We start from the raw sequence: 21,294 nt of genomic DNA on the forward strand, positions 1-21,294 counted from the left end.
AAAAATGATCTTGCTAACACGCACGTGTACTTGCGACTATATATATACATACATACAAACGAGATCTTTTTTTTTTTGCATATTTATAGTTTGAGATTGATAGTGAGGCCTCCCGCCTGGTAAAACATACCAGAAAATCAAACCATAGGGTACAATCGTGATTTCTTACCGTGGAAAAAAATTGGAGGCGAAACGATGAACTCATGTTTTCATTCGAATAAAAATATGATGTTAGGTAATGTAAATGTTTTCAAAGAGCACACGGTTCACTCACGGAAGCCGTGTGTCCACTAAACTGTGGCCGATGCCCCCCTGCCACGCGCACGATCTAAGTCATGTGTTCTGATTAGCCAGAACCCAAACCCCACGGATTGTACGTCTGCACCGTTGGATTCTTTTTGATCGAATGACGATCCTCATCCCTTTTGACAGCACATGTAAATGTTTTTAAATAGACCCTCCCAAAAAAATGTTTTCAAATAGCACACGGTTCACACACGAAAGCCGTGTGCCTACCAAACGGTGGTCGATGCCCCCTTTGCTGCGCGCGCGATCTGAGTTGTGCGTTCTGATTGGCCAGAACCCAAACCCCACGGATCGTATGTCTGCACCGTTGGATGCTCCCAGATCGAATGACAATCCTCATCCCTTTCGACAGGAAATGCAGTCCGGCTAGGAATTGATTTATATGCCAAAATGCATGGTAAATGCCAAAAAATGTCTTACATATAGCACACGAGACCTGAAATGCGCCAGCAAATCAAACCCGTGGTGTAATTGTGATTGCTTTACGTGGGAAAAATTTAGAGGCGAAACGATGAACCCACATCTTCATTTCAAAATTAGTACGTCTTCATTTCAAACGAAATTATTCTGTTTGTGCACACGAGCGCTTAGAGGCAACCGTTTGCATAGGCCTTTCCGCGCGCGCGACGACAGGTGATATTTTTCACCCTTTTCACCTAGGCCGCCAACACCCGGAGTCCCCAACACCCCCACCGTCCGCCCGCATTTCACTCAACTAGTCCACCCAATCTCCATCGCCACGTCCCCCTCCCGCAGATCCACAACAGAACCCTCTCCGGCGCCACCGTGCTCACTCCGGCCGTGTGCCCGCTCTTCGGCGTCAAGCCTACCTCCACTGCTGTTCCCAACATGCGGCGGCCCACGCCTCGCCGTCTTCGTTTGCTCGCCAGCCACCCTAGAGCATATCGATGCAGTAACCCTCGCCTCTCGTGTGGTTTGGCCGGGTTTGCATTAAGAAGCCTGTTAGTTACTTCTCTCCATCGCGGTGAGGCATATTTCCTCGCATTCCCTCTTCCAATTTCGTTCTGTACGTTCCCAAATCGGCTATAAAATAACGGAGAGCGTATATATGTTCATTATCTACCTTCCTTACTACATATAAGCTGTATTTGTTCCAATAAGTTACTGCCTATTTACAGATCGCGGGCGCCCGAGTCACACAAACTTAACAAATTAGCCGTACATTTTCTAGTTATTGCATGGCATGTTTAGAAAGATTGATACCAAGTTGTTAGTTGTATGCTTATCCTCCTTTCCCGAGTTTCGCATGTGTTCTCTGTAGATGCCGAGTAGCAGCGACATCACTCATGCTTCAGGCGATGTATCTTCATCTGATTCGGACAACTCTAGGTCTTCAGCAGATTGTGAGGGATCAAGTAATCTTGAACGGGATAGAGCTGCAGCAATTACCCTTCTGGTCAGGACACGGAGGAACGCTCCAAGTTAGACCACACACCAGCCTGAAGGTGTATATGAAGTAATTGAGATTGATTTAAAGTCTTGGGCTCCAACTAAACCAGATAAAGCACGCACGAGGTTCAGGAGTGTGTGTGGATTTGTTGGCAGGGCAAGGCTCAACATTAATCTGCTGGGGTTTCAGAAGGCTGACGCAGAAACACGGCGAAGGACAGTGCGAGAGATCATGGATCACTTCAACATTCCAAAGCAGTGGAGAATGCAGGTGGAACACGCTGCACTGAAGAATGCTAGGGATGCTTGGAGAAACTGGAAGCACATGCTGTACAAGAAGTACTTGAGTGAAGGCAAGGACCCAATCCCCGCATACCCCCAAATTACAAAGGCAGACTGGGCAGAATTCAAAAGGGTCAGGGCAACTAAAAGAGTTTGCTGAGAAGAGTTTCAAGCAATCGGAACTTCAGAAGAAGAACATACACCCCCACCATATGGGTGTGGCAGGATACTACGGCATGAAACGGATATGGGAACAAGAGGACAAAGAAGCAATGACGGCGGGTGGGAATCCGACCTTTAGTGAAATCAGGGGCGAACGCGCCAGAGACTACTTGCGGGCACGTGCAAAGAGGCGTGATGACGTAACTTATTACTTTGAAAAACCACGTGACGTCGAACTTTATCAAGTGATGTTAGAGGCTTCCAAGATCCCTGGAAGGTTCTACAGGAACTCAGGGCCATGTGACTTCTTTCCATTGCCCCGGAAACATAAGAGCCCCCTGGCCGTGCAAGGGTATAGGTGTTAATGTCCCGCACAAGAGGGCTCTCACACTCAGAAAAGAAGAGAGGCTCAGCATGAAAAAAGCGAGGAGTGAAATGAAGTAGAATGCATTGTATGAAAGGTTGAGCAAGGAGATTTATCCGGCTGTTCAAAAGGATGTTGAGGAGTCAATGATGATACAGAAGACTCTAACACTGACAGCTAGCCAGCAAATGGGAGGGGAGGCAGGCATGGAGGATGATGCTTATTGTGCGACAACACTGCACAAGAGTAGTTGTGCATTAGCTGACCCCAGAAACACTGAGGCTGCAGCTGCTCGTGATGATGCTATATCTGATCTATCTGGAATGAAAGACAGACTGAAGGGCGTGCTTACACAATATGAAGTTACATTAAAATGTGCAACAACCTGGGTTTGCCCACCCTTCTTGGAAGATGGCCTCTTCTTGGACAATGTACCATTGAAGACGAGCTATGTGAAGTGCTACGTGACTGAAGTAAAGCTTGGATTCAATGAATTTGCCCTGAAGAATATCCTAGGAGACTTCAATGAGCAAAGGACCTTGGAAGAAACACTGTTACATCACATCCAGTGGCCACAAAAGGAAATAGAGTTCATCGATAAGATCCCTGAAGCCCCGCCAAGAGCAACCACTGTTGCCCCTCAACCGGTGACGCTCTCCTTGCCATAGCAGCTCCCGCGGGCTGATGCATCAACCTGTGATCAGCCGGCCTGACTTTGTGGCATACATGCCATGTCATCCTCCGCCCCAAAGCAGCCAGTGGCAAGGCCTACAACTTCTGAAGACGCACCACCGGTTCAGATGCCGGCCGCTAAAGCAGCGGGGGGAGACTCAACTACAGCACATGCTCAGCAGACCAACCTGGTGGAACAGACTGCTAAGCAGTCTGATGCTTCGGAACTGCCTGCTAAGTAGTCTGTAGGTCCAGAACCGACTGCTCATTAGTCCGTCGGTCCGCAGTCGCGTGATCAACATACCAATGCATCAGCACTTCCTGCTCAGCAAACCAACGCGTTGGCACGACCTCCTCAGCACACCGACAAGTTGGCACCACATGCGCAGAAACCCGACATAGCTTCAATGCATGGTCAGCAGTCCGATGCCTCTGCTCCTACAGGCCAGCAGTCCGTCACAGCAACACCGCCAACTCAGCGGTCCGACATAGATAAACCTTCTGCTAAGCAGTCCATCCAAGCTTCATCGTCTGCTCGGCAGTCTATCTTGAAGGCAACCAGATGTTCTGCCAGAAATGCTTCAAGTACCAAGAAGGAAGTGGCCAAAAAGGCTACACCCACGACCACGAGGAAGCGCGGCGGGAATGTGAAGAGGAAAGAGAAGGATTGCCTCTTACTTAAAGCACTCATCGCCAAGAACCAAATTAATAGCAACTTGTTCGAATCGGGGAGTAATATTATGCCATGGATGATGAAGAAGTACATTTGTTGCTTGCTAAAAGTAAAGCAGACGTACTTCAAGCATGCTATTACGTCCATGGCCAGCCATTTCTTGTTGGCGAATACTTTGATGAGTGCAGCTCCAGTTGCCGTGAGTTACATGAATATTGCATGGATCAAATGTTAGCAGGTCATCATGGTTTTCTAGTCCAATACAACAAAGATCATTTCCAACACAATGCTGGTTCCATCTATGTGAGTTTCGAGGACTTACATCTCTTCTTCAACTTCAGCGTGCTCGATGCCACCCTTGTTAGATGCCTGATTTTGTAAGTACTTAACAAACTCTGATCAACTTCTCCATACAAGGCTATAAATGATAAACAACTAACTGCATTTTATTCCTCTCAGGGGATTGAACATGGAGAGAAGAAAAAGGGAGAGTGTGTATTTCATAGAACCTGAATTAGCAAATGGCACAACAATACATGGTAAGGACCTACGGGACTGGGCCGTTAACACGGTCGCCCGTCTCTTCGAAAACACGTCCCATGTAGAATCATTTCTCTGGGCATATCGTCAACGGTAAGTCAAGTAGACAACCAGGCATACACTTATTGTCTTTCAGATTTCGACGTAATTCGTAAGTTCATGGCTTTCTTAATATGTAGCGATCACTGGATATTGGTATTCATTGTTCCAAACAAGAACACAGTTTACTACATCGATTCTCTCAGAGAGTCAACAAACGATCAGAATCTGATGCATCTTCAGCAATTCATGGATAGGTATTGAATTCTATGATGTTGAAATTAATTTGCATTCATATCTGGTTCAATAATTGATGTTGTCAAAATTCATCATCATTTGCAGTGTGCTCGCATTGTGGAAAACTAAACTAGGGAACCTGTTCAAGAGGGAACTACCTTGGCAGCATGAGATCGTTTCTCCGGTAACACACCGAAATCCGTTATTTTCAGAAAATTTATCCAACAGTCTGCAAATACCTTTCCTTACGCTAGTCAAATGTTCAAGCTTCTAAATAAACCTCTTTCTATTTTGTCCAAAGAAAAAATAATACATCTAACACCGGTTAGGTTGTTCCTAACAGGACAAATACATGACTAATTTTGTACAAAAAATTTCAGTGTCCTCAGCAAGAAGCAGGGACCAACCTTTGTGGATACTATGTTTGCAGACACGTGATCTCCATCTACAAATCTGCTGATAGTTGTGACAATCCTCGTGAATTAGTACCAGTAAGTCTATCTTAATTAATATCTTCTACTCCACTCATATGGCACATTCTGATCTTAAAAATACTGTAGCTCATCTTAAAACCGAGGACCCCTGAACCGCTCCCGGCTGGTGAATTGCTGATGGTTCGGAGATTTATCAGCGACTTATTCCTGGATCACTGCATCAATCCCACTGGTGATAATGAAGATTTCAGCATGCCTTCTCCTGAAACATTGAGTAAGAGTTAGCCGCTAAACATATAACGCATGGAACCACTGTTTTCCATCTGATGAGGGTCTTCATTTTTCATACACTATGATTAATTATGTAATGCATATATGTGTGGACAAACCATTGGAATTTAGCTACCATATGTTCAATTGCAATTGTTGCAAAATCTGATGAATGTTCTTCCTGTGGACACTATTCGTTCAATTGCATATTGTGGCGAATTTGCTTTTTGCGTGCCGATTCAAGATGGGATATTTTTGTTTATTTGTTCAATTGAATATTGTGGTGAATTTTCTTTTTGCGTGCCAATTCAAAATATGATATTTTTGTTTATTTGTTCAATTGAATATTGTGGCGAATTTTCTTTTTGCATGCTGATTCAAAATGGGATATTTTTTTAACCTGGCAATTGATCCACATCGGAAAGCATACGTTAATCATAAGGGAACCTTCGGTGATACACAACAGATTGTAAACGATTTGCAGTGCTACTACGTGTGCGAAGGGTCTCCGGAACCGTTTGTGATATCGTGCTATCGCACACGAGAACTGGGAGTAAACCATGCCCAATGTAAAATACAATCCCAGTCGTAATTTTTTTAGGAAACGTGTGGGATCACAAACGAAAAGCACATGTCAGTCTTGCGGAAACCGTCGGTGATACCCAACAAATCACAAACGGTCTGCATCACTTGTATGTGTGTAAAGGGGCTCCTGAACCGTTTGTGATAGAGCATTATCGCAGACGGTAATTGTTGGCAAACGTGTGCGATGGAGTCTTGCATGGCAGACGGGTTACGTAGAAAACTCATGTGCGATGGGCACAAATCGCACACAGTTCATATGTTGGCCCGTGTGCCTTACATACTGTTTCCCAAACGGTTCATTACGACAGACCGTATGGTTTCACTATGTCATTAGAAACGTTTAATCACCGATACCACACGTGCGAAAGAATTTAGTGTGTGCTGCATTGCACACGATTACATTTTGGAAGGCCTCTGGATCACTGCTCCATATCCCCGATGGTTTCTGGGTCGTGTGGGAAGGACACCCTATCGCCCACACTCACTTGGCGACGGTCCGAAATGCCGTCGCAGAAAGGGGTTAAAAACCGTTTGTATAGCACCGACGCGTACTAGTGGTGGGGTTTTTTTATTGTAGACGGTTACCCTGACAACACCGTGGGTGTGATGAACTCAAACAACCCACATGGTTTCTAGAAAGTAGGTGTGTTGGATCAATTAACAATCACACACGGCTTCCCACAGAGAGCTACTTGCATTAGGTCACCTTGCACAAACGTTTCCACATAAAAGATTGTGTGTGATAAACATACGAATGGAAATGTTTTTCTAGGATTCACGGTGTGGGATGTACATACGAATGGAAACGATTGGGCTTGGATGCCTCGCCCGATCGCACACGAGCTCATTTTGCCCCGCCTGTGTGGCCGGAGGGCCCGACGATTTCTGGGTTGTGTGGGAAGGACCCCCTATCGCACACACTCACTAGGCGATGGTTTAAAACTCCGTCATGGAAAGGGGTAAAAACCATTTGTATAGCACGTCTCTGCACCAGTGAATCAATCGTGTAAAGGTTGCCATCCAACTCTCCAACAAAAGCCACTTCAAGAGTATCTCTCTTAAATACTTTCACGTCTATTAGTCCAAAAAGTGTATCATAACCAACGTAAGCCAATTGACGAACAGAAAGCAAATGATATTTAAAGGATTGGACAAGCATGGCGTTTGCAAGAGACATGTCATTTGTGATAGCCACCTTGCCCAACCCAAGTACCTATCCATTTGATCCTCCACCAAACACAATGCTCATAAATGGTTGAATAGCTACCATGAAATCCAAGAGCAGTTTTCTATCTCTGGTCATATGGTTGGTGCATCCACTATCGATCACCCATTTGACTCCACCGGAAAAAGCAACCTACACATGATTCACGACTTGGTTAGAGGTATCCACTTTGCAATGGGACCTCTCAAGTTAGTTACAAAGGCCTTAGGAACCCAAATTGCATAGAAAGGGAATGCATTACGAGGACCAACAAATTGAGTATAAACCTCTCCGTCCTTTGTCTTACGAAGGACATAGGATGGAGGCATGAACTCCTTTGGTTTTTGAGAGTGGGCATGCCCCTCGTGGCCTTCCCAGCCACAACCTTGTCAACGTTACCTTTCCCTTTCTCCTTTTACCCTTCATGTACAAATGTCTCCTTGAGAGGTGTGGTGCACTTTTGAGAAGACATTTTGTTCTTGCTTGTGCTTGGATCAAACCCAAGCCCTTCGTTGGAAACCACCTCATTGTGTTGCCTCAATACCTCATTATGTTCTTTTGTCCTTGAGCACATTTCAAGAGACCTCTCTCAAGTTGTGCTTTTAGAGAGCGATTCTCCTCAAGAATAAATGCTAAATCAACACTAGAGTTAGTTGTACAAGCATAAACATTTATAAAAGGTGAGGAATAAAATTTGGCAAGAAAGATAAGTAAGTTTCAGTGTCTCAAAACTCTTTGTAAGGAGGGTGAGATCCTATTCCTTGGTCTTGAGTGACACGGATAGAAGCTCACAATCCTTAAATAGAGTAGCATGAGATTCCACAAGCTTGCGCTTCTCATTCATTAACTCCTTGCAAGAGTTCTTGGCCTTTGTCAAGGCGTCAAGTTCCTTAGCATGAAATTCAATGTTTGCACCAATTTTTAAGCATAGTTCATCCTTTCGTGCTTCCTCATATTGGACTTTCCGCTCAAGGATTTCAGATTTTCCTTTTCCTTGGCGACGAGGGTTTCGAGTTCCTTAATGGTGGTGGTGTGTTTACTCACCATCTCCATAAGGATGTGAAACATAATGAGCTTCTTTCCTTTAAGGGAGAACATGAACTTATCTAGTTTAGCAAGCATAGGATCATCCATATCAACATCATCATGATTATCCTTCGCATCAAGATATTCATCACAGGAGTAGAAGGAGTGAGAAGAGGAGGGTTTGAACGTGGGGTTACCTTAACCTTGTAAGAAGAGTTTTGGTTCTCACCGTCTTCCATCACGGCCTTAGGCATTAGACACTTGTGAGCGTTGCGCCTGTAGTCTTTCATGTAGTTGTAGGTGACAACATCACCACTCTTGTTGACTAGCCTCAAGGTGTTTTGAGAATCTTGAGCTACTCCGGCAACACCACCAACATCATCCGGATCGGATTCTTCATGAGAAACCATTGCTTTCCCATCTCTCTTATTGAGCTTGGTGTTCAAAGGATTTGGAAACTTCTTCTTGGGAAACCTTGGTTTATCTTCTCTCTTATCATAAGGGCAATCATTGGAGAAGTGGTTGGTTTCTTCACAGTTGTAGCACTTTCTCACTTTCTTCTTCTGGAATCTTCCCTTGAATTTTCCCGCGCTAAACTTCTTGATAAAGAGGGCAATGTCTTCATATGATGGGATCTCGTTAGAGTCAATCTCATCACCTTCTTCATCATCATCATCTTCTTCTTTTTCGCTTTGCTCTTCCTCACATGCATGCTTGGCCTTCAAAGCAAGATTGATCTTTGACATTGAGGAACCGTGCATGGCAAGATGTTTTGTAGCATTTGCCTTGGATTCTTCAAATAGCTGAAAAATGGATATGATATCATCGGGAGTCATTTCCTTGAATCCATGGTGTTGCCTTATGTCCCACATCATTTGGTGATGATACGGAGCAAGAGCATGGAGCAATTTGTCCACAAGAAATCACTTAGTCATGTTAAATCCATCTTGTGTCTTGTCACAACCACATGACTCAAGTCAGTGGAGAGAGTCATGAGACGATCAAGGAGCTGCTTCAGGGATTCACCTTTCTCCATACAAAAGTTTTGCAGTTGACCTTTAACAATTTTATATTGAGCAAGCCAGAGAGTGGAGGAATTGGTCTTGGTCCTCACAATGCTATCCCATAATTCCTTGGCACTTGTGATGTGTATGTAAGGTCTCCTTTGCTTATCATTCATTCCTTTCCTTATGCACATGATTGCGGTGTCGTTGAGATGCTTGCCATATGCTTCTGTTGGTGTGAGATTCTTTGGGTCAACGGGGTTGTAGCCATACTCCGAGATGTCCAACATCTCATCATTGGCGAACCTAAGATGATCCTGCATGCCAACTCTCCACAAAGCAAAATTGGCACTGTCATCAAGCAAAGGAGGTTTTTCCCCCAGGGTTATACTTTGGTTTCTCTAGTTGAGGTCCTGCATAAAGCCATGGAACACTAGAGTGATTACTACTAGGAGGTTGTTGGCCCAAAGGACTAGTAGGCACAGCTGGCTCGAAGCCACACAACCCGAATTTGTAAGTGGTGTGAGAATCGTGGATAGTGTGGCTAACCTCATTTGGACCAAGGTCTCAAGAGAAGAATCGTGTCCTCCTTTTCCAAAGAAAGGGCCCATTCCACATCCTCAGAGGTGAAGGACTTGACTTTCGAAGAACCCAAGTCTGTCTCCTTCGGATTTGCAACAAGGGGAGTCCCATCTGTGTTCATCTCGCTCTAGGGCAGTTAAGCCACAAGAATAGAGCACGAGGCTCTGATACCAATTGAAAAGGATAGAGATGGACCTAGAGGGGGGTGAATAGGTACAATTACAAATTTTAATTCTTACTTAGCAATATTAGGCTATAATGCGGAATATGAAGGCGAGCCTAAAAATTGCAAACATGAAACAATGTGCTAAGCAAGGTGACCAAGTTCTACAAGTATATGAATAAGAAAGCACAAAAGAAGACAAGTACAGACTAAGAGACAAGTAACCATGATACGTCTCCAACGTATCTATAATTTATGAAGTATTCATGCTATTATATTATCCATCTTGGATGGTTAATGGGCTTTACTAAGCACTTTTATATTATTTTTGGGACTAACTTATTAACCCAGAGCCTAGTGCCAGTTTCTGTTTTTCTTCTTGTTTCAGTGTTTCGCAGAAAAGGAATATCAAACGGAGTCCAAACGGAATGAAACCTTCGGGAGAGTTATTTTTGGAACGGAAGCAATACAGAAGACTTGGAGTGTACGTAAGGGAAGCAACGAGGAAGGTACGAGGCAGGGGGGCGCGCCCACCCCCTGGGCGCGCCCTCCGCCCTCGTGGGCTCCTCGTGGCTCCCCTAACTGACTTCTTTCGCCTATATATGTCCATATACCCTAAAAACATCGGGGAACAGAATAGATCGGGAGCTCCGCCGCCGCAAGCCTCTGTAGCCACCAAAAACCAATCGGGACCCTGTTCCGGCACCCTGCCGGAGGGGGGAACACTCACCGGTGGCCATCTTCATCATCCCGACGCTCTCCACGACGAGGAGAGAGTAGTTCACCCTCGGGGCTGAGGGTATGTACTAGTAGCTATGTGTTTCATCTCTCTCTCTCTCTTTCGTGTTCTTGAGTTGATACGATCTTGATGTATCGCGAGCTTTGCTCTTATAGTTGGATCTTATGATATTTCTCCCCCTCTACTCTCTTTTAATGGATTGAGTTTTCCCTTTGAAGTTATCTTATCGGATTGAGTCTTTAATGATTTGAGAACACTTGATGTATGTCTTGCCGTGCTTATCTGTGGTGACAATGGGATATCACGTGATCAACTTGATGTATGTTTTGGTGATCAACTTGCGGGTTCCACCCATGAACCTATGCATAGGGGTTGGCACACGTTTTTTTCTTGACTCTCCGGTAGAAACTTTGGGGCACTCTTTGAAGTACTTTGTGTTGGTTGAATAGATGAATCTGAGATTGTGTGATGCATATCGTATAATCATACCCACGGATACTTGAGGTGACATTGGAGTATCTAGGTGACATTAGGGTTTTGATTTATTTGTGTCTTAAGGTGTTATTCTAGTACGAACTCTTGAATAGATCGATGCGAAAGAATAACTTTGAGGTGGTTTCGTACCCTACCATAATCTCTTCGTTTGTTCTCCGCTATTAGTGACTTTAGAGTGACTCTTTGTTGCATGTCGAGGGATAGTTATATGATCCAATTATGTTATTATTATTGAGAGAACTTGCACTAGTGAAAGTATGAACCCTAGGCCTTGTTTCCTAGCATTGCAATACCGTTTACGCTCACTTTTATCATTAGTTACCTTGCTGTTTTTATATTTTCAGATTACAAAAACCTATATCTACTATCCATATTGCACTTGTATCACCATCTCTTCGCCGAACTAGTGCACCTACAAATTTACCATTGTATTGGGTGTGTTGGGGACACAAGAGGCTCTTTGTTATTTGGTTGCAGGGTTGCTTGAGAGAGACCATCTTCATCCTATGCCTCCCACGGATTGATAAACCTTAGGTCATCCACTTGAGGGAAATTTGCTACTGTCCTACAAACCTCTGCACTTGGAGGCCCAACAACGTCTACAAGAAGAAGGTTGCATAGTAGACATCAAGCTCTTTTATGGCGCCATTGCCATGGAGGTGGGTGCTTGAAGGTATATCTTTAGATCTTGCAATCGAATCTTTTTGTTTCTTGTTTTATCACTTGTTTAGTTTATAAAAGAAAACTACAAAAAAATGGAATTGAGGATGCCTCATATGCTTCATCTTTTCAATGTCTTTCGTGAAAATAAGGATTCCGATAATTATGCTCAAGTGCTAGAAGAAGAATGCATTAGAATGTTTGGCATTAAATCTTTGTATGATGAGCATGATTGCAATGTTGTTAGTATGAATTCCTTGAATATCCATGATCCTATTGATAAGCTGTAACGCCCACGATGCGGCTATATCTCCCACGTGTCGAGGCTCGGCCTAGAGGCATAACCGCATTGTGGTATTGTCGCAAGAAGGGTTATCTTCACACAATCCCATATAATGAATAAGAATGGGATAACGAGAGTTGGCTTACAATCGCCACTTCACACAATACATAATAAATTCATACATCATCCAAAATCCACACATAGACCGACTACCGTCAAACCCAAATGAAAATAAGATAACCCCAAATGCTAGATCCCCGATCGTCCCAACTGGGCTCCACTACTGATCATCAGGAAACGAAACATAGTAACGACCACGTTCCTCGTCGAACTCCCACTTGAGCTCGGTTGCGTCATCTGCACTGGCATCGTTGGCACCTGCAACTGTTTTGGTAGAATCCATGAGTCACGAGGACTCAGCAATCTCACACTCACGAGATCAAGACTATTTAAGCTTATAGGGAAGGATGGTGTAATGAGGTGGAGCTGCAGCAAGCACTAAGCATATATGGTGGCTAACATACGCAAATGAGAGCGAGAAGAGAAGCAACGCAACGGTCGCGAAGCTAGAAATGATCAAGAAGTGATCCTGAAACTACTTACGTTCATGCATAACGCAAACCGTGTTCACTTCCCGGACTCCGCCGAAAAGAGACCATCACAGCTACACACACGGTTGATGTATTTTAATTAAGTCAAGTATCAAGTTCTCTAGGACTGGACATTAACAAATTCCCATTTGCCTCATAACTGCGGACACGGCTTTCAAAAGATAATACCCTGCAGGGTTGTCCCAACTAAGCCCATTATAAGCTCTCATGGTCAACGATGGATAAAACTTCTCCCAGGAAGACCCGATCAGTCTCGGAATCCCGGTTTACAAGACATTTCGACAATGGTAAAACAAGACCAGCAAAGCCACCCGAATGTGCCGACAAATCCCGATAGGAGCTGCACATATCTCGTTCTCAGGGCACACCGGATGGGCAAGACGTCGGGTTGGCATAGACCCTGGTTGCCCAGGGGGCGCCGGACATCGCCCAGTTTGGGCCAGCACTCGAAGGAGCACTGGTCCGGGGGGTTTGAATAAAGATGACCCTCGGGCTCGCGAAAACCCAAGGGAAAAAGGCTTAGGTGGCAAATGGTAAAACCAAGGTTGGGCCTTGCTGGAGGAGTTTTATTCAAGGCGAACTGTTACGGGGGTCCCATAAATCACCCAACCGCGTAAGGAACGCAAACTCAAGGAACATAAAACCGGTATGACGGAAACTAGGGCGGCAAGAGTGGAACAAAATACCAGGCATAAGGCCGAGCCTTCCACCCTTTACCAAATATATAGATGCATTAATTAAATAAGAGATATTGTGATATTCCAAAAATATCCATGTTCCAACATGGAACCAACTTCAACTTCACCTGCAACTAGCAACGCTATAAGAAGGGCTGAGCAAAAGCGGTAACTTAGCCAAACAACAGTTTGCTAGGAAAGGATGGTTAGAGGCTTGACATGGCAATATGGAAGGCATGACATAGCAAGTGGTAGGTAGCGCAGCATGGCAATAGAACGAGCAACTAGCAAAGCAAAGATAGAAGTGATTTCGAGGGTATGGTCATCTTGCCTGCAAGGTTCTCAGAGTTGTCGAAAGCTTGATCCTCGTAAGCGTACTCAACAGGTTCCTCGTTCACGAACTCGTCTCCCGGCTCTACCCAAAACAAGAACACAAGCAACGAAACCACAATCAATCACGGGAAATGCACAAGCAACATGATGCAAAACATGCATGATATGCGAGATGTGGTATGCGATGCATATGCGTGCTCCGGAAGAAAAAGAATGAACAAGACAGTAACATGTCAAACCAAGTATGCCACTAGAAAGATGAGATTATTTCGGTTGAAATCGATATAAAGATCACCAGAAACGGATGCACGGTTTGCAAATGGCAAGCAAAACAAGAATGACACGATTCTGCGGTTAACAACATGATAGCACTTAGAATGCAACAATTAACTATGCTACAGCATTCCAACATAGCAAAAAAGCATATGGCAGTAATGTACAGGAGATGCTTGACAAAAGATGAACACTGAGCTACAGCTAGATCACACAATAACAGGTTCAAACAAGCATGTCAAAAGTGCAAAAGATATCAGGTTCACAGACTTGGTGAAATTACTGGACATCGCATAAACAGCATCAGGTAGCAATGTTCAGAGCAAGCAAAACACATGCTACAGGAACTTAACATAGCAAAGCAAGGCATGGCATGAATCTACTAAAAGCATAGAACAAAAGTCCCTTACTGACCATGAGCCAAAAAGGATCAGAAGATATGATGGTACCCATGTAAATTATGAGGGCATCTTGGTGAGCTTGATTCACTCACCACAAAGCAATGCATGATGAAACAAGCATACCTACAGCAAGATGACATGTTTATGAAGCTAACCATGGAAAGAACAAATACATTGCATGTAAGGATCAACTACAACAACCTTGGCAAAATTGAATATCATGTTAACATTCTGCCAGAAACATTTTATAGCAAAAGTAGAGCAAGATTAAGACATGCTAGGGCACACCATAATTGCAAACAGGGGCATGGATGGATAGAGCACAACTATATCTATAAAATTACTGAACATGCCCAAAAGAAGCATGGATCTCTCTGTAGCCACATGGATACATAGCAACAAAATGACAGCAGTAACAGACGGTGAAAATCCTAAGTCCCTGAAAACAGAAACATCACGAAGCCTAGTTTGCATGCTTGTGCTAGTCACCACATAGATCACAAAAATACATGGCATACACCTCTGTAAAGATGGCATGACATAGATAAAAACACCTGTAGAGCTCATGCCCATAAGATGCACACATTAAATGCAAAAAAATAACAAAACACCAAGTTCTGATAAGTGACAGCAGTAAACATCATATAGCACTCTTGCACCAGAGATTTGGGCATCAAGATGAACTCAAACGAGCATGTCACAATGGAACAAAACGAAGAGCATCTCGTAATGAACATTTCGGTATATCTTGCGCATGAAACAGAGCAGTATGCACGGAGTTATGACGCGATGAACAGAGCTCCATAATATGATAATCTCAGGACTTGGTGAAAAAAAACGAGGGGGGAGAAGTCAACGTAGGGATCCAGATCTGACGCGCGGATCGAGGACGGGCTTGAGGCGACCGGGGCTCGCCGGAGACGGAGGAGAAGAGGCGGAGGAGGAGCGCCGGAGTCGGGGTCGGAGATGGGCGGATCTGGCCGGCGACCGGACGGGCGGCGGGATCCGGCGACGCGGCGGCGACGGACGGAGGCGCGGGCGGCCGGCGGACGGAGGCGCGGTCGGGCGCGGCTCCCGCGGGTGGAGACGGGCGGCGGCGCGGGAGTGCCCGGGCTCGGGGCCGGATATTGGCCCTCGCGGGCCGCGCGGTGGGGGAAGGCAGCGGCGACAGGTGGCGACTCCCGGTTGGCCCGGGCCAGCGGCGGCGAAGCGTCCGTCCGGACCGGACGTGTCCGGCGGCGCACAGAGGACGAAGTCTAGGGTTGGACCCGGATTTTGGACGGGGAGGACATATTTATAGGTAGAGGGAGATAGGAGACTCCAAATGGAGTGCGGTTTTCGCCCACACGATCGTGATCGAACGACCGAGAGCATGGAGGGGACTTAGATGGGTTATTGGACTGTTTGGAGGGGGGTTTTGCTGCAACACCCAAAAGACCTTTGCGGTTACCCAGTTAACCGTTGGAGCATCAAACGACCTCCAAATGGAACGAAACTTGACAGGTGGTCTACCGGTGGTATACCAAGGCCACTTGACAAACCTCGGTCCATTCCGAGAATGTTTAACACCCGCTCACAGAAAGAAACAAGAGGGATGCGCCAGTGCCTGTGGGAGTGCCGGATTGCAAAACGGACAACGGGGAAAATGCTCGGATGCAAGAGACGAACACGTATGCCAAATGAGATGCACATGATGACATGATATGAGATGCATGACATGAACAAAATGCAAAACGAAAGACAAAACCCGACCACGGAGGGAATATCATAACACATAGCCGAAAATGGCAATAGTTGGAGTTACAAATATGGAAAGTTACATCCGGGGTGTTACATAAGCAAAGCCACAAGCTTGGGGAAGCTATGTTTGATGAAGTTGATATTTTTTGTCCCCCAAGTTTTGATGAGCAAATTTATTATGATGAAATCATGCCTCCTATTTATGATGATTATATTGATGAAAGTGGATTTGGAGAGGTCATGACTTTATTTAGTGATGAATCCACTATTTCGGAAGAGGTTATAATTGATTATGATAACAAAGTTGCTATTTATGATGATTATTGTGATGCCACATATGCTATAAAGAATAAAGATAAACATGAAACTTGTCATCATGATTTTAATTTTCAATTGCTTATGCTTCAGATGTAGTTGGACGAGTCCTCACAACTCCGGAATGAAACCAAAGCTAACAGGAGAAGCAAGCCGGAAAGAAACAAACAACATGGTAAACCAACAAGCATAAACATGGCATGACGCACAACCAAGTATGATGCATGTCCGGTTTAATGAGGCATGGCATGGCAAAGTGCAACAAACAATACTATAGGTTAGTGGAGCTCAATATGCAACGAGTTGCATATTGGAGAAACACCACATTTAATTATTTGGTCAACTCTCGTTTATGTACCCAACAATATTAAATCTTACTCCCTCCGTCCCATAATATAACAACATTTTTTACTCTACACTAGTGTCAAAAACGTTCTTATATTATGGGACAGACGGAGTATTAAACATGGAAAGGGGTGAAGCATAACAAAGCTATACTATCTAAGCAATTTAAATGGGGCCGGTTATAACAAACAACAAATCCGGAAAATCCCCATGTGCATATTTTGGATTTCCTACTGTTCTACCTATTACACAATTTTAGAGTTGTTAAACAGCAAAAGTAAGTACACCATGTTAAACTATGTATTTTTCTACCCCACTTACATATAAACATTATTAAATTCGGAGCTACGGTTATTTAGTTATTAAATAAATCATTTTAGCATGGCATTTAAGCAAATTTAAACAAACAACATTTTAAAAATTTTAAACATGGATGAAAGTGGCATATAATGAAACTAGATGAAATTCTAAGCATTTTACATATATAGATCATTTTAAACCGGTGCACGGTTGTGGAGTTATTAATGCATGAACATGAGGGACTTTTCTGTAAAACAGGTGTTCTTTGGATAATAGCTAAATCGTTTCACGAGAAAAAAACATGAATCAGGCCGAATCTGCTGGCCCAACAGTGCTTAGAGGGGCGGCTGCTCACATTGGGCCATGGACCTTGGAGAGGGGTGCAGCCCACGCGAGCAGGGGAGGCCGCCCGATCGATGCAACACTTGTCCACGTTGGCGTTGGACCAAGACAACGAGGGGGGGGGCAGCGCTGGTCGTCTCGTTCGACCACGGTCGAAGCAGGGGACTTGTTGTAACGCCTCGAGACCGACGCTTCAGAAGACTTCCATAATTTTGTGATCACTGTGTGTTTCATTTGTGCTTGCTCTTTTATTTTTGCATTGCATCATGTCATCATGCCATCATGTCATTAATCTTTGCATCTCAACTCAACTAATAAATTGCATAGATGGTTTATCTATTTAAATCGAGGGAAGGGTGACTTCTCTTTATAACATATCCTCCCAATATTATGGAGCTATATTTAATATTTCATTAATTTGGAATTCACCATAACACACTTGCAAATTATCCCAATGCCTTTGTTATTTTAATTCTTGGTCTCCAACCTTGTCATATATTTTTGTCATCATATTCCGGAGCTCCACCAAAAATCCAAACATTTTTGGACCGTCCCAACCCTCACTTCCTATTCAAATCATTTGAATTCAAATCAAATGAGTTTGAATTTAAATCTTTTAATCATGGCATTTTCTATTTTCTTTGAACAAGCACATTTCCGTGAGTCCGGGAAAATAATCCCCATGTCCAACTTCTTTCCCTAACCCTCTCTTTCTTTTCTTCTCTCTAATTCTTTTCTGTTAAAGAAAGTTTAAGAGAGAGAGGGAGAAAGGAACCCAGCAGGCCACGAGGCCCAGCCGCCCCACTTAACCTAAACCCTAGGCCGAGCCCCTCCTCTCGCTCGTCTTGCTTTTTCCCTCTGCCCGGCGCCGCAGCCCTGATCCCCATCTCTCTCGCTCTTCTCTCGGTCTCCACCGTCTCCCATTCGTCCTCCTACGCCGCCACACGCAGAGGAGCAGGGCCCTCACGCCGCGCGCCTCGCCCGCCCCTGCTCCCGGTCATCCTCGCTGCCGACCTCCTTTGCCCCGTCCCTCAAGCTCCCGCAAGCCCGCGTCCTCCGCTGCCAAGCAGGCTCCTGCGTTGCGCGCGCGACCACGCCGGCATGTCCTACCCCGCTGCATAGCCATGTGTCGCGCCCTGTTTCTCCTCCCGCGCCAACGCCCACCTTCGGCTGCTCGCGCCTGTAGCTCCGTCCGCGAGCTCGTGCAGCCATGGCCGCCACAGGAGCCTCGCGCCCAACCCCCTCGCTGAGGCCATGGATGCCGCGGACCCGCCTTCCTGCACCTCCACACGGCGCCTGCACATGCCACCAACCCCTGCTCCATCCCCTGCTGTCACTGGATCGCCAAGATGCAGCCCCGACCCCGTCGGCCCCTTCCTCCTACAACGCTCAAGCCTTCATGCCCAAGGCCTTCGTCATCTCCCTGTGGTGCGCTGCATGCGACTGTGACAGCCAGATGGTCGCCACCTCTGCAGCCTCCTGCTGCTGTTTCGTGCGCCTTCGCTGTCGGTTGCTGTCAACGCAAGACCAACGGCTTCATCGTCGTTCGCCTACACGCCCGAACCGCGACGATCCCAGAGACTGGATACGCCAAGTATCAGGTCAACGAGGACCACCAAGTTTGTCTTCCGCCATCTCCGAATTCGCCAAGTACCACTATGCCCGGAGACCTCGGACCCGTCAAGTACCTCTCCGAAAACGAACGTGTGCCACTACTTCCACTACCGTCGCCGAAGACCCGTGTAACGGAACGGTCAAGTTCGACTACCTTCGTGTGTACCACTACTTCCCTTGACGATTTTGAACCACCACGAAATACACGCTTCAAAGGTATAACCGCCGAGAACGACCGCCCACGAACGAATGCATGTGTTGCATGAGTTGCTTGCATTTGCACCGTGCCCAACTTGTTCGTCGCACGTTGTCACTCGTTTCCATTCCACTATCTATTGGGAACCCGGTTGGCGGGATCTCCCCACCATCTTGCATGACATGCTCACGCCACGCTTCCTTTTGCACCGGTATCTCCGCGAGCTACCGGAACCGGGATCTTGCCGTGGCACCATTTCCGTTTCACCGCCGTGGCACCCTTTTCCTTCCGCCATGGTGACAAATGCCTCGTATCATGCTCATGTCAACATTTTCATAATATTGCATAAAACTTGCTTTGTCATCCGCATCATGATAACAACATTTAAATGTTTAAAATTGTTGTTCGCTTTAAATTGCTAAATATGCATATGGGGTTTTCCGGAATAGTTATTTGGTATATTCCGGCCTCATTTAAACTTGCCTCAATAGTTAGTTTACTTATGTTTCACCTCTTGCCATGTTAAATAACATTTAATATCGTTGGGTACATAACCAAGAGTTAACTAAATAATTAAATGTGGTGTTTCTTCAATATGCAACTCGTTGCATATTGAGCTCCACTTAACTTGTAGTATTGTTTGTTGCACTTTGCCATGCTATGCATATTTAAACCGGACATGCATCATACTTGTTTGTGCAACATGCCATGTTTATGTGATAGTTGTTTACTATGTTGTTTGTTTCTTTCCGGGTTGTTTCTCTCGTTAGCTTCGGTTTCGTTCCGGAGTTGTGAGGATTCGTTCGACTACATCCGTTTGCCTTCTTCATGGATTCGTTCTTCTTCCTTGCGGGATCTCAGGCAAGATGACCATACCCTCGAAATCACTTCTATCTTTGCTTGCTAGTTGTTCGCTCTATCGCTATGTTGCGCTACCTACCACTTGCTATATCATGCCTCCCATATTGCCATGTCAAGCCTCTAACCCACCTTTCCTAGCAAACCATTGTTTGGCTATGTTTCCGCTTTTGCTCAGCCCCTCTTACAGCGTTGCTAGTGGCAGGTGAAGATGAAGATTGCTCCATGTTGGATTATGTTTATGTTGGGATATCACAATATCTCTTATATTATTAATGCATCCATATACTTGGTAAAGGGTGGAAGGCTCGGCCTTATGCCTGGTGTTTTGTTCCACTCTTGCCGCCCTAGTTTCCATCATACCGGTGTTATGTTCCTTGATTTTGCGTCCCTTACGCGGTTGGGTGACTTATGGGACCCCCTTGACAGTTCGCTTTGAATAAAACTCTTCCAGCAAGGCCCAACCTTGGTTTTATATTTGCCTCACCTAGCCTTTTTCCCTTGGGTTTCCGGAGCCCAAGGGTCATCTTTATTTACCCCCCCCCCGGGCCAGTGCTCCTCCGAGTGTTGGTCCAAACTAGAGCCCTTTGCAGCGCCACCTCGGGGAAACTTGAGGGCTGGTTTTTGTTGTACGGACTGCTCATCCGGTGTGCCCCGAGAACGAGATATGTGCAACTCCTATCGGGATTTGTCGGCATATTCGGGCGGCTTTGCTGGTTTTGTTTTACCATTGTCGAAATGTCTTGTAAACCGGGATTCCGAGACTGATCGGGTCTTCCCGGGAGAAGGAATATCCTTCATTGACCGTGAGAGCTTATAATGGGCTAAGTTGGGACACCCCTGCAGGGTATAAACTTTCGAGAGCCGTGCCCGCGGTTATGTGGCAGATGGGAATTTTGTTAATATCCGGTTGTAGAGAACTTGACACTTGACCTTAATTAAAACGCATCAACCGCGTGTGTAGCCGTGATGGTCCCTTCTCGGTGGAGTCTGGGAAGTGAACACGGTTTCTGGGTTATGTTTGACGTAAGTAGGAGTTCAGGATCACTTCTTGATCATTACTAGTTGACGACCATTCCGTTGCTCCTCTTGTCCCTCTTATTTGCGTATGTTAGCCACCATATATGCTTAGTGCTTGCTGCAGCTCCACCTCACTACC

Source organism: Aegilops tauschii, chromosome 4, assembly GCF_002575655.3.
Source record: "Aegilops tauschii subsp. strangulata cultivar AL8/78 chromosome 4, Aet v6.0, whole genome shotgun sequence".
Taxonomy (NCBI): Eukaryota; Viridiplantae; Streptophyta; class Magnoliopsida; order Poales; family Poaceae; genus Aegilops; species Aegilops tauschii.